The 12,180-nt window shown below is 41.8% G+C and overlaps 1 protein-coding gene across 1 annotated transcript in view; it reads left to right on the top strand.

Annotated features, from left to right (window-relative positions):
* The window catches only part of LOC122788622 (protein transport protein Sec24A-like), a 198,240-nt gene that overhangs the window by 105,221 nt on the left and 80,839 nt on the right, over positions 1-12,180 (top strand). The window lies entirely within an intron of this gene.

Below are 12,180 nucleotides of genomic sequence, written 5' to 3'. Positions count from 1 at the left end.
AACTGTTAATAATGCAGTAGACACACTAGATATAATACAACAAAATACAAAGTAAGGAAATACAGTATGGTATAATGTCATTTAATATTATGTTGATGAGTAGTTAAAACCCAGGTGGAATCACAAATCGAAGCAGAAACAGACATAACTGCAGGAATGAAATAAAAACTTTTTGCTAGTACGCTTACAAGGAATATAGTCCAGCCCATGCTTTTCAGACTAACATGGGGTAACCAGGGAGTGAGAAAGTTAGAGTGGTTAGATGCACAGACACACACACACACACACACACACACACACACACACACACACACACACACACACAAATTTACAGTTGATGTGTAGGTCTGATCTTGGGAAGGGTCTTCTCTGTGGAGCAGCTGAAAATATATTCTTATACAGTCCGAATCTGCTCAGCACGATATACTTTGCACTGCTTTATGTCAGTTTGCTTGTTTACTAAGTGGTTATATCCACAATGTATATATGTACAGTAAAGAGAGGGTACATTATAGTTGCAGGAAGCTCATGCCATAGTTACATAGCATGTATATAGACTCGTTAGAAATGCTGCTAGAACAGCTCATGAGCTTGCATGAAATTACGGAAGAAATAACTATATCAGATAATGAGAGAGTGCTGACAGAAGACATTATATAGTCTGATGGCAATACACTATGTATATTGATATAGTATATACAGAGCCATTATAACAGCCTGAAGTCTGACTTACTATATAGATACCACCAAAGACATTTTCTCTGAATGCAAGCCTGGCATGTACATGTCCAGACACATGCAACAACTGGAATGTTCACAGAGATACCTTACTAAAAGGATATGAGGCCCCACATGGATCAACTCAATGCCCTGTCACTATACGTGGTGTCCTACTGACTGCTAAGAGGTGACCTATGTCTGGCATATAAAGCATCTTCTGACCCATTACTGATGGATTTACTGCATATCAGCAAGTCAAATGGCATCATAAACACTCTGTCTAGGCATCCAAGCATCTTCTGCAACATCAACAGAACAGTTTGGAGGGAGAAGTATATCTCACAGAGGATACCACTGTTGTAGAATAGACTTCCCATCCACATAAAACAAAGTTCATCCTTGTCTATATTCAAGCACAATTTAGATCTATGGATGTGAAACAGAAAAGGTTACCCTATGACTGCCCCCAGTACTACAAATGGGCAGATGCAGCTCCTAAATGCTTTATCCCATGCATGGGTCCCCTCAAATTATCTATGATATGATCCCAGTTATTCTCATTAGGGTAATATATAATTATCGACCAAGGGATGGGTAAGGCTAGTCTATAACAAAATGGTCTAGGTTATTTTGAGCACTAAAAGGAAAATTGGCTAGGCTTAAAATGGTCCAGAAGGGCTGCTAGCTTAGTACTTACCTATATCCTTGCAGCCTTAAGATAAATACATGTATAACAGTATATGTTGCACAACAGTTATTTTATTTTCTAGTTAGACTAGTTAGGAAACATATAGGCAGAAATGAGCTTCCTGGAATATTGAAAAATGTCAATGTAATACCTGATTAAGCAGTGCAAAACCAAGGACATTTTGTATGTTGGTATATCCAGAAAGAACATGACAGCAGACTTGTGTATAGCTGAAACACAGTCTGCTGAAACTGGAGACCGTAAGGCAGTAGCTATAGATAAAGGGCATGCAGCAAAACAACTTAGCCCATCCCCAAATGATCTTAAAACCCAACTGGAGTTAAAGAGACTACAGCAGGAGATGAAATACCTGGAGTTCGAGGCAGCTGACACAATGAAACAGTTTGCTTCTCAAAGGCAACAAACGTAGAGAGAGGTGGAAGCTAGAAGAAAAGACAGAAGCAGTGCTAACAGTAGAGGTAGGTGGTGTTTTTTCATCAAGGGCACACAAGTAATGGAGGTAGAAAGCTGAACTCTACATACCATGGTCAGTGCAAAATCGTTTCTTCAGAAGAAATGATGGAGACGACTGTCAGATGTAGTCAAGAGTATTTAATTGGTTTACTACCATAAATCTGAACCACAAAATCTTGAATATCAAAATCCCAAGACCATTAAATTGAAAGCCCAAAATGCTGAAGACCACAATATCAAACTCCAGGACTTGACACCCCCCCCCAAGGCCTATGTTAGCACTCATTCTTAAGTTCACATTAATACAGGGCACATATTAACACTCAATAATGGGATCACACTGGTAGGGTGATTCAATATTTAAGATTTTTAGGCATTTTGGTCTTCAGCATTTTTGTCTTTTGATATTATGGTCTCAAGATTTTGATTTTCATGATTGTGTGGTTAATTGCTACATTGACAAACAGGTCAGAGGGGACAGATCAACAAAGTTGCTGTATGCTGATGATGTCACATTACAGGCAGACTCTGAGCAAGAACGTTTGCAAAGAGTAGGTGACTGGAATGCAAAACTGAAGGCAAACAGGATAAAACTGAGTAGAGATAAGACAGTTGTAATGGCAGGAGGAAATAGTGGAACAGGTTAACAGCTTCAAGTACCTGGGAAGGGTGGTTGAAGAGAAGAGAAGTCTGATTAAGGAGGTCAAAACTAGAATTTGAGGGGTTGTAGCCATCTGGCACAAAGTGTCAGATGTAGTGTATGACAGAAGAATGCCAAAGAAACTGAAAAGTAAGGTGTACAAAACAGTGGCAAGACCAGTACTACTGTATGATACAGAAACCTGGGCGGTGAAGGCAGATCAGCTGAGGAAGCTAGAGGTGATGAAGATGAAGTGCCTGAGACGAGTGGTAGGATGCACACTATGGGACAGATGAAGAAATAAGGACATCAGAGCAGAAGCCAAAGTAGTTCCAATTGCAGAAAAGATGAAAGAGAACAGATTACTGTGGTTTGAGCACATGTGCAGAAAAGCAGAAGACAATCTGGTGAAGATTCGGGAGAGACAGTAAGAAGGCAAGAGGAAATGAGGGCATTCAGCAAAGAAGTGCATGGATTGTGTGAGAGAAAACTTGTGACAGTCAGGCATGAATGTTAGGTAGGAAAGTAGCACTGACTAGAGAGAGAGATGACAACTATTGATATGACACCCTGAACCCAAGCAGGGAAATATGAAAACGGGGGCTGATGATGATGATGATGATTGTGTGGTTCAAGATTGTGATAGTACACCTGTGTAATCACCACCAAACTAACCAAGGTTAATGGGTCTGGTAATCACCACCAAACTAACCAAGGTTAATGGGTCTGGTAATCACCACCAAACTAACCAAGGTTAATGGGTCTGGTAATCACCACCAAACTAACCAAGGTTAATGGGTCTGGTAATCACCACCAAACTAACCAAGGTTAATGGGTCTGGTAATCACCACCAAACTAACCAAGGTTAGTGGGTCTGGTAATCACCACCAAACTAACCAAGGTTAGTGGGTCTGGTAAACACCACCAAACTAACCAAGGTTAATGGGTCTGGTAATCACCAGCAAACTAACCAAGGTTAATGGGTCTGGTAATCACCACCAAACTAACCAAGGTTAATGAGTCTGGTAATCACTACCAAACTAACCAAGGTTAATGGGTCTGGTAATCACCACCAAACTAACCAAGGTTAATGGGTCTGGTAATCACCACCAAACTAACCAAGGTTAATGGGTCTGGTAATCACCACCAAACTAACCAAGGTTAATGGGTCTGGTAATCACCACCAAACTAACCAAGGTTAATGGGTCTGGTAATCACCACCAAACTAATCAAGGTTAATGGGTCTGGTAATCACCACCAAACTAACCAAGGTTAATGGGTCTGGTTTTTAACTCATCTGTTCACAGTTAAGGAAATGTACTCTGTGCCAGAATGTCAAATGAGGATTGGCTGAATTATGATACATTTAACTACTGTTTATTTGAGTTTTGAACTGATTTTTAAAATGCATAGGAAAAATTTTTGAGAGCTTAGAAGAAAGGCAGAAGACATTGAATAATTATTTTGCAGAAATCATAGTTTCCTCTCATAGGTCGTGACTGGATGCCAGTTTACTACTTTTGAAATGCTACAAGACCGTATAATAAAACAGTAAGCTCTCAGTTCTTTGCTTGAGGACATATGGTCTGGTTAGCAGACTACAATGATAACATTGCTGAGGAAATCGGGGAAACAGATAACCTCTATCTAACTACTAGAGCACAATTGCATCAGACATGAGTACCCTACACTACACATGAGTATAAAGGGACTCATTGGGGCAGTCAAAACTTTCACAGCCAATTGCACAAATAAAAGGGTAAAACATTGGTCTGAGTATGTGACAAGTTCTTGGAATAAAATGTTTCCAGCATAACAGCTGTGGAATATAAAGTACAAAAGTATGCAGCAATGGCTTGGACCAAGGGAGCTAATAAAAGCCGTAACACAATACTTGTAGGTTGTCTTGAAACTGCACATGCTTTAGATTATCAAGAGGGTCATATGCTGTCCTGGTAGACAGTAAATAAACTGTTATAAAGAGGGATACTGCTGCTATATCAAATGAAATTATTTTAAGCCTGCATTTTTTAGTCAAAAAAATTCAGGTAGTAAACTCCAGTTAGGGCCATAGGAAGGACACCTTTTCAGGTGCCACTGGCCAAGTTTCATCTGGAATAAGAAGGGTCAAGGAACAAGCAGGTGGCAGTGTTTGATGATCAAAAAACATTACCTATTAGAGCATCTGTGGGGATAGCAGACCGTACCCTATGGACACATAGTTACACACAGCCAAGCATGGTGGTAGCAGGGGTGAGAGCCAAGAAGTGTCCACACCTCTAATATAGGCTGGTAATATGATCACATTAGAAAAAGAGCTAGGTGGTAAAAAAAAAAAACCTGAACTGGAACTGCAGGTGTCATAAAGTACTGGACTTTCTCTGGAAGTTGTTATTCCATAGGAATAAATAGCTGATAGCAGTAAGTCTAAATTTGAGATGGTTAGCAAAAATATTGCCACTTCATTGAAAGAATAACTGAGGCAGGATGACAAAGAAATGGTTAAAGCAGGCACACATTCTGGGTTCCAGATTACAATACCTGAGGAAGATGTCCAAGGGTGCTCCTATTCCTTAAAGGCTGAGAATCTATTCTGTGAAAAAGGGATTGTTGCACAGAAAGTGGACTCCTAAAGAGAACCTATGGGGGAAGCAATGCAGCAGTTAGTAGTTTCAAGGGCATAACATCAAGCTGTAGTAGATGATATTCTTTTTTTTGGGGGGGGGGCATATGAGCATTAACTGTACAAAAAGAGAGGTTGCTGCAAATTGTTTATTGCCCAAGCATTACTAAAGATGTAAAATGGCACTGCAAAGCTTGTCAGCAACATCAAGAGAGCATTAAGGCACGAAATAAAGCTAGGATGTACCCCGCTGGTAGAACACAGTATAGCCAGACGAATCCAACAAAAGGTGAAAAGTGGTAGAAAAGTGATCCACAAGCTCTGCTGGTGAGAAGGGCATTTACAGGAAGAGCAACGCATACGATAAGTAACAAGTAAATGCATATTACATAATGTAAGAGATAAACGGAAACAATTGGAAAGTATTACAGGTTACAGCTTATAACAAAGTAATGTTTTGTACAGCAGTGGAGCTTGGCTGAAGTTCATCATGATTTTACAAATAGAAAGAGCCCACAGCATATGGCTAGCTTTGTGAGTTTCATTTACAATTGTGTTGGGGGTTTTTAGACAAGAAGCAGAATATCAGGTTCATAAGTTCATAGGTAGGTACAAGGCTATCTGCCCGAGGGCATTTATAAGCCTAGCCAGAGTGTGTCAGCTTTCGCCGCCCCATTGATTAATTAACTGATCCTCTGTCAAGCAGAGCCAATGAAGTGATCCCAGGGGAGTATTTTCTGTTACCCATCCACTCGTCAAGGTTTCTCTTGAAGAGTGTTAATGAGGGGCTCTGCCTGATGTAATTTGGAATTTTGTTCCAAAGCATGGGTAGTCTCTGTGACAGGAATCTATCCCTTCAGCATGTTCTATTTATTGTTGTGGTGAGGTTTAGCTCACTAGAGCACGTGGCTTGCAGTGACTTGGATTTCTTTAGGTGGAGCATGTCCATCAGTTCTGAGTTGGACATGGCTTTGTAAGTTAGGCAGAGTTTACCTCTGAGTAAGCGATATGCCACTGAGTACAGACAGAATTTTTTCAGTCAGCCTGCATAGGACATATGTTTGAGGTCAATAATCCTCTTGGTGAGGTGCTTTTGTGGTCTTTCCAGCTGTTGGAAGTGTCTTGTGAGGTACATCCCAAATGGAGCATTGTACTCTATGATGGGTCTAATGAGTGATGAGTAGAGGGGCACTATAACCTCTTTATTTCTAGATGCAAACTGCTTAGTAATTAGATGGGCCACATAGACGGATTTCCTAACTACTTTGGCAATATGATTGTCAAAGGAGAGATTACTATCTACCTGGGTCGCCAGATCTGTTATTACCTATTTTGTATTAAGAGGGCTGCCACCTATGTGGTAATTCGTGGGTGTTTTGTTTTTCCCAAACAGGATGACTATGCATTTTTTGGCATTTAACTTGAGGCCATGACTTTGACACCAGGTGTCTGTCTCAGTAAGGCCTTTTTGAAGGATGTCCATGTCAGCTGGAGAGTCAATTATGGCTGCCAGTTTGCAGTCATCGGCGAACTTGGTTAGCCATAGTCCTCTTGTGTTTACCTGTACTTCCGAGAAATATATGCTGAACAGAAGGGGTCCCAGAACCGAGCCTTGCTGGATACCACTTGTGACTGGTTTAGAGTTGGACCTGGAGCCTGCTATTCTTACCATGTGATTTCTGTCTGTAAGCCAGTTGGCAACCCGTCTTGTGACGCAGGGGTTTATGTTCAGGCTGGTGAGTTTTTCTATAATACCCGAGTGAGGAATGGTGCCGAACGCCTTGGCAAGATCAAGGTAGGCTGTGTGAACCACCTTTCCCTTGTCTATGGTCTTGGTGACTGTCTCGAAGAAGTCAACCAGGTTTAGTAGGCATGATCTGCCCTTAACAAGGCTGAACTGGGTCGGGTCAAGTGTTTGGAGGTTCCCAATGTCTTTGTTAATGAGTTCCATGATGATGCGCTCCATAGCCTTGCAGACCACACTAGACAGGCTTATGGGGCAATAGTTACCAGGGTCAGTTGTGGCCCCTCCTTTGTGGAGCGGAATAACTGTTGCTGTGCACCATTCTATGGGCACGTAGCCTGTGGAGAGGCTGAGGTTGAACAGCATGTTCAGGTGGGGGGTTAGTTTGTTCTGTAGTTCGTGCAAGATGCAGCCTGGGATGCCATCTGGCCCCATTGATGCTGTGTTTTTCGCTTTTGAAAGGGCTGTTTTCACCTGTGCTTCTGTGATTTCCGGGACACTACACTTTTCCGGTATTGTTGTGGGCCCTTTTGAAGGTGAGAGGGAGGTGAAGTTTGCACTGAATCTATCTGCCAGGATGTTGGCAATATCAGTAGGTTCAGTATATTTTGTGCTATTTTGCATTAGCACAGAGCATATCTGTGAGTTGCCACTTAGATTCTTGACATAGCTAAAGAAGGCTTTGTGGTTATCTTTCGAATCCTTAGCTATTTTTCTTTCAAAGTTAGCCTTGGATAATTTTATGAGGGACCTTAGTTTCTTACTGATACTGATCAGGGATGTCTTTCCTTCTTGGGATTTGCTTTTTTTCTGAACTAGTTTGCTCCTTCTGCTGTATAACCTGTTTATGGCAGGGATCCTCCAGACTGGTTTCCTTCTCTTAGGGGAGTGAGTCTTGGTTTTGCTAGGGATGGCACAATTCATGCATCTTTGTAAGTGCTCAGAGAGTGCAATTGTAAAGGATTCTGCATCTTGGGCAGTGTTATCCTTTAGTGTGGGGGCTGTGAAACTTACCACCTCTGCCTTAAGTAAGGTGAAGTTTGCTTTAGAAAAGTTTTTCACTGTGGTTTCCTTGGTTTATGGGTGGTGGTGTGGTGTGGACATCCAGGGTGACTAGTTTATGGTCTGATCTAACCAGTGATGGGTTGACCTCTGGTACGGAACACCTGTCGCCCATGTTGGTGATGACCAGGTCCAATATGTTGTGGCCTCTGGTAGATGAGTTTACCAGCTGATCCAGTGCATTTGAGTTGATAAATTCCAGGAAGTGCTGAGCCTGGGAGTTTGTACTCAAGTAGTTTTCCCAGTTAATGGTAGGGTAATTGAAATCATCCAATATCAGGGAGTTCGATAGGGCCTTCATGTTTTCCAGTGTCTCCAGAAAGGTGGAGTGGTGGTCCTGGGTCATGGAGGGTGATCTGTAGCAGGCCACAATTTGCATTGCAGATTTGCCCGATGTTAGTTGCACATGGATGATCTCAGAGGTATCATGCTGAGCCACTAACCTGGAGGTGTGGGTATCCTTGATGAATATGGATACACCCCCTCCTTTTGTGTTTCGGTCCATGTTCTGTGGCCGAAATGTGTGGTATGAGTTGTAGCCCAGTAGTGCTGGAGTGCTGTCTGGAGCCTTGAACCAGGTTTCAGTTACTGCACAGATGTCGACGTTCTCCATACCGAGGAGTGCTTCGAGCACATTCATTTTGAGATTGAAACTCCTGGCATTGAGTAGCATAACCCTCATTTTTTTATTTGTACTGTTTATGGTGGTGGGTTTGAATTTTGAGCCTTGCCTAAAAAAGGCACTATGGGGGCAGAAGAGCCTTGGCCAGTATTTGAAAGCCAAGGCGTGACAGGTGCAAGCCGTCTCTTGTGAAGCAACGCGGCTTGTCAAACATGTCATCCCAGGCTGACAGACACTGGATCCCCTTTGAATGACATCAGAAGCTTAGCCAATTGTTGAAATTGATAATTTTTTTCTTTATATTGAGGTATCATTCTTGGTGAAGGCAGGATGCTACTCAGGGTCAGGGTCATACCCGCCTGGGCTACATGATCAGAGAACTCTTCCATGTCTCTTTTCATCTAGTCCAGGGAGTTACGTCTCAGGTCATTCACACCAACATGAACAATGACAGAGTCTTATTTATACTTGTTCTGGAGTGACCTGAGTGCTTGTGTTATGTGGTGGATTCTGGCTCCTGATAGGCAGCTAACAGTAACCTTCTTGTCCAGCCTAGTGAGTGGGGCGTCGGTGTGCCTGATTATTGAGTCACCTATTACTAGTGTGTTAGGTATGTTATTTCACCTTAAGGGCTGGATTGTGCTGCAAATTGATTTTGTGTTTTATGTGTTGTCTAGTTTATGACAAGAGGTGCAGGTTTTGTGAGTGTCTGCTTTGGAGCTCTCTGATGCTTTTGCAGGTTTTTATTTAGAGCCTCCGAGTATGATTTTGTGTATTTATGTTTATTTTTTGCCAGTGCTGGTTTAGTAGGTCTATGTGAGGCTGGAGGTGTGGTGCAAGTGTTAACCTTCTCCTCATGACTGTCTGTTCCAGTCTTGGGTGTAGAGACCTTAGCCTCCAGTTTGGCTGTATAATTGCATCTCTCGCATATGTTAGTGTTTTGTGGTAGGAGGAGAGGGCTGTCTGTGTACATGAGGCAGTTGTAACATTGCTTCAGGATACCCAGATTCACCAGCTGGATTGGAGAGTACACCTGAAGTTGCCCTTTGGTCATACCTGAATAGTAGGGTGAGCTGCTTAGTCGCTTGGTTGGTGAGGGGTGGATAAAGAGCCTTGCCCTGCTGGGCAGTCAAGTGTCGGGGTATATTAGTGCTTACTATTAGGTTTGAGCAAGTGCTGGACTGTAGGATGATTTTTGAGTGCTTTGGTTGAGAGTTAGACTAGTTTCAAGTGAAAAACTGAAGAGGAGACTTAGTGGAGCCGGGAATAATTTAACCCTAGCTAACCGGTGCTGCCCGGCGTACAAAACCATGCAAACGCGGTTTTCAAACTACTAACTTCTTGGCTGGAACCACTCCTCCAGGGACAGATGGCTGCTCAAAGTTCCCCTCTCTCACAGGTGAACAGAGAAACTTCCCTCTATCCAAGTAAGGTATGGGCAACTCTGAAACTTGTAACACAGCCCTGAATTCAGCACTAGCCTGAAAACTGGACTATACTAGCTTAGAAAGGTGGGAAACAAGAATTTTTTTTTGTTTTGTTTTTTTGTTTGTTTTTTTTTTTTTTGAAAAGATAAGGCAAAAACAGAAAAAAGTACACTTAAAACAGCTTTAAATGACTACAAGTGATCAGAAAAGGCTATCACACTTTAGTGTGTAGCCTACAACAGTTAAACAATTTATTTAAACAAAAAACAACTTTTTAAAAGTGCAGGCAGTCAAATAAGTACAATATTTGAAAAAAAAAAACAAGCTTTTAAATCACAATAAGTGCTGGAAAAATCAGCGTTTAGGCAGAAAACAGTTAAATACTTTAAGAAAATGCAGAAAACTGATAATCAATCCAAAATCTCTCTTTTAAGCTAGAAGGCTTGTATCAGGCTTTCTAGTGCTTTCCAGTAGGTTAGTTACAGGAAAGATGGGAAACAAGCGCAGATGTGATTTTTTAAACCAGAAAATTGAAAGAGATGGACAACTTCCCGAATGATCAATGAACTACAATTCCTGGGCCAAGAACCACTCCTCTTGTGGTATTCAGGCTACCTAGTACTTACCACTCCCACTGATAAGCTAGAAGGCTGCACTCCAACACAAAGGCTTGGGGGGCTCAGAAGCTTACAAACAGTCCTGGATACAGCAAATCTGTACCTGGACTAGACTAGTTACGGGAAAGGTGGGGATCAAGTGCAAACATGGGCTTTAAAACCAGAAAGTTGAGAGAGATGGAAAAAACTGCCCAAACGGCCAATAAACTACAATTTCTGGGCCAGAACCACTCCTCTTGTGGTAGATAGGCTACCTAGTGCTTACCACTCCCACTGATAAGCTAGAAGGCTTCCCTCCAACACAGAAAGGCTTGCGGGGCTCAGAAGCTTACCAACAGTACTGGATACAGCAACTCTGTATCTGGACTAGGCTAGTTACAGGAAAGGTGGGAAACAGCGCAAGTGCGGCTTTTAAGCCAGCAAGTTGAAAGAGATGAAAAATTGCCTAAACGGCCAATAAACTACAATTTATGGGTGAAAACTCACTCTTCCCATGGTAGATAGGCTACCTGATGCTTACCACTCCTACTGATAAGCCAGAAGGCTTCCCTCCAGCACAGAAAGGCTTGGGGCAGCTCAGAAGTGAGATGTGCCATTCCCAAATGTTGTGACATTTACATTTTGTTTGCTTAAAGAGATATACTTTCATTTGTTTCTGAATGTAGGGAATGAAAGCAAATCACTCATTGTTTATGGATGGATACCCAGATTTTGGGGGACAGGACAAAGAAAAAATGTTGTTTGCTTTAGCTTGATGAACTGAGTAAGGAGGTTTGGAGTGGATGTGGAGAATGTCCTCAGATAATTTATAGTCCATCCTTCTGAATATCTATTGACAAAGTAGGGAAAGTATTAATTACTGATGAGTTTAAAGACCATATAATCTATGAGGATGGTAGTTCTTTGCGGAAATGGGTTGCCATTTGAGCAAGAGTGGTAGAATAGTGTTCTCTCCTAGGGGGACAGGGTTATGAATCTTTAGAACTTGTCAGAGATGGACATATGTAGCTCACAGCTGAGTGCCCTAGTGGGCTAATGCACTATGCTGTAGTTGTCAGGGTGCTGGGTTCAATACTTGGCGGGGGTGTGTATTTTAGACTTAAGTTGGCCTACTGGGCTAATGTATTGTGCTGTATTGAGAGATTCCTTTTCAATGTGGAGACAATCAGGGTGAGTCTATATTCCAAAATGTAGGAGAAGGATTCCACTGCCAATAGCTATTCCACCTTGGGAGGATAAGAATTATGACATTTCTTTAGTTCCGAAAAGTAACTGGCTTGCTTTCACTTTGGTGACTTGGCTGTGGTTCTGAAAACTGACAGTGAGGTCTAACCAAATTCCTATGTATTTGTAGATGTGGACAGTTTCTAAGTTTTTTTTTTATTATTGTGTGTATTGAATCAGATAGAGAAGTATTTATTGAGTTCTGTGGGGTGACAGACAAACACATTTTAGTAGGATGTAGGAACAAATAGAACACTAGTAAGCAAAGAACTGCAGCTTTTTAATTAGTTATGAAATAAGGAAAAATATGTGAGCAGACAGGCTGAAACTGCTAACAAA

Source organism: Protopterus annectens, chromosome 14.part0 (genome assembly GCF_019279795.1).
Source record: "Protopterus annectens isolate FY-2018-M chromosome 14.part0, PAN1.0, whole genome shotgun sequence".
In the NCBI taxonomy this organism is placed as follows: domain Eukaryota; kingdom Metazoa; phylum Chordata; order Ceratodontiformes; family Protopteridae; genus Protopterus; species Protopterus annectens.
The sequence above is the reverse complement of the archived record's forward strand: the minus strand, read 5'-3'. Positions and strand labels throughout refer to the sequence as shown.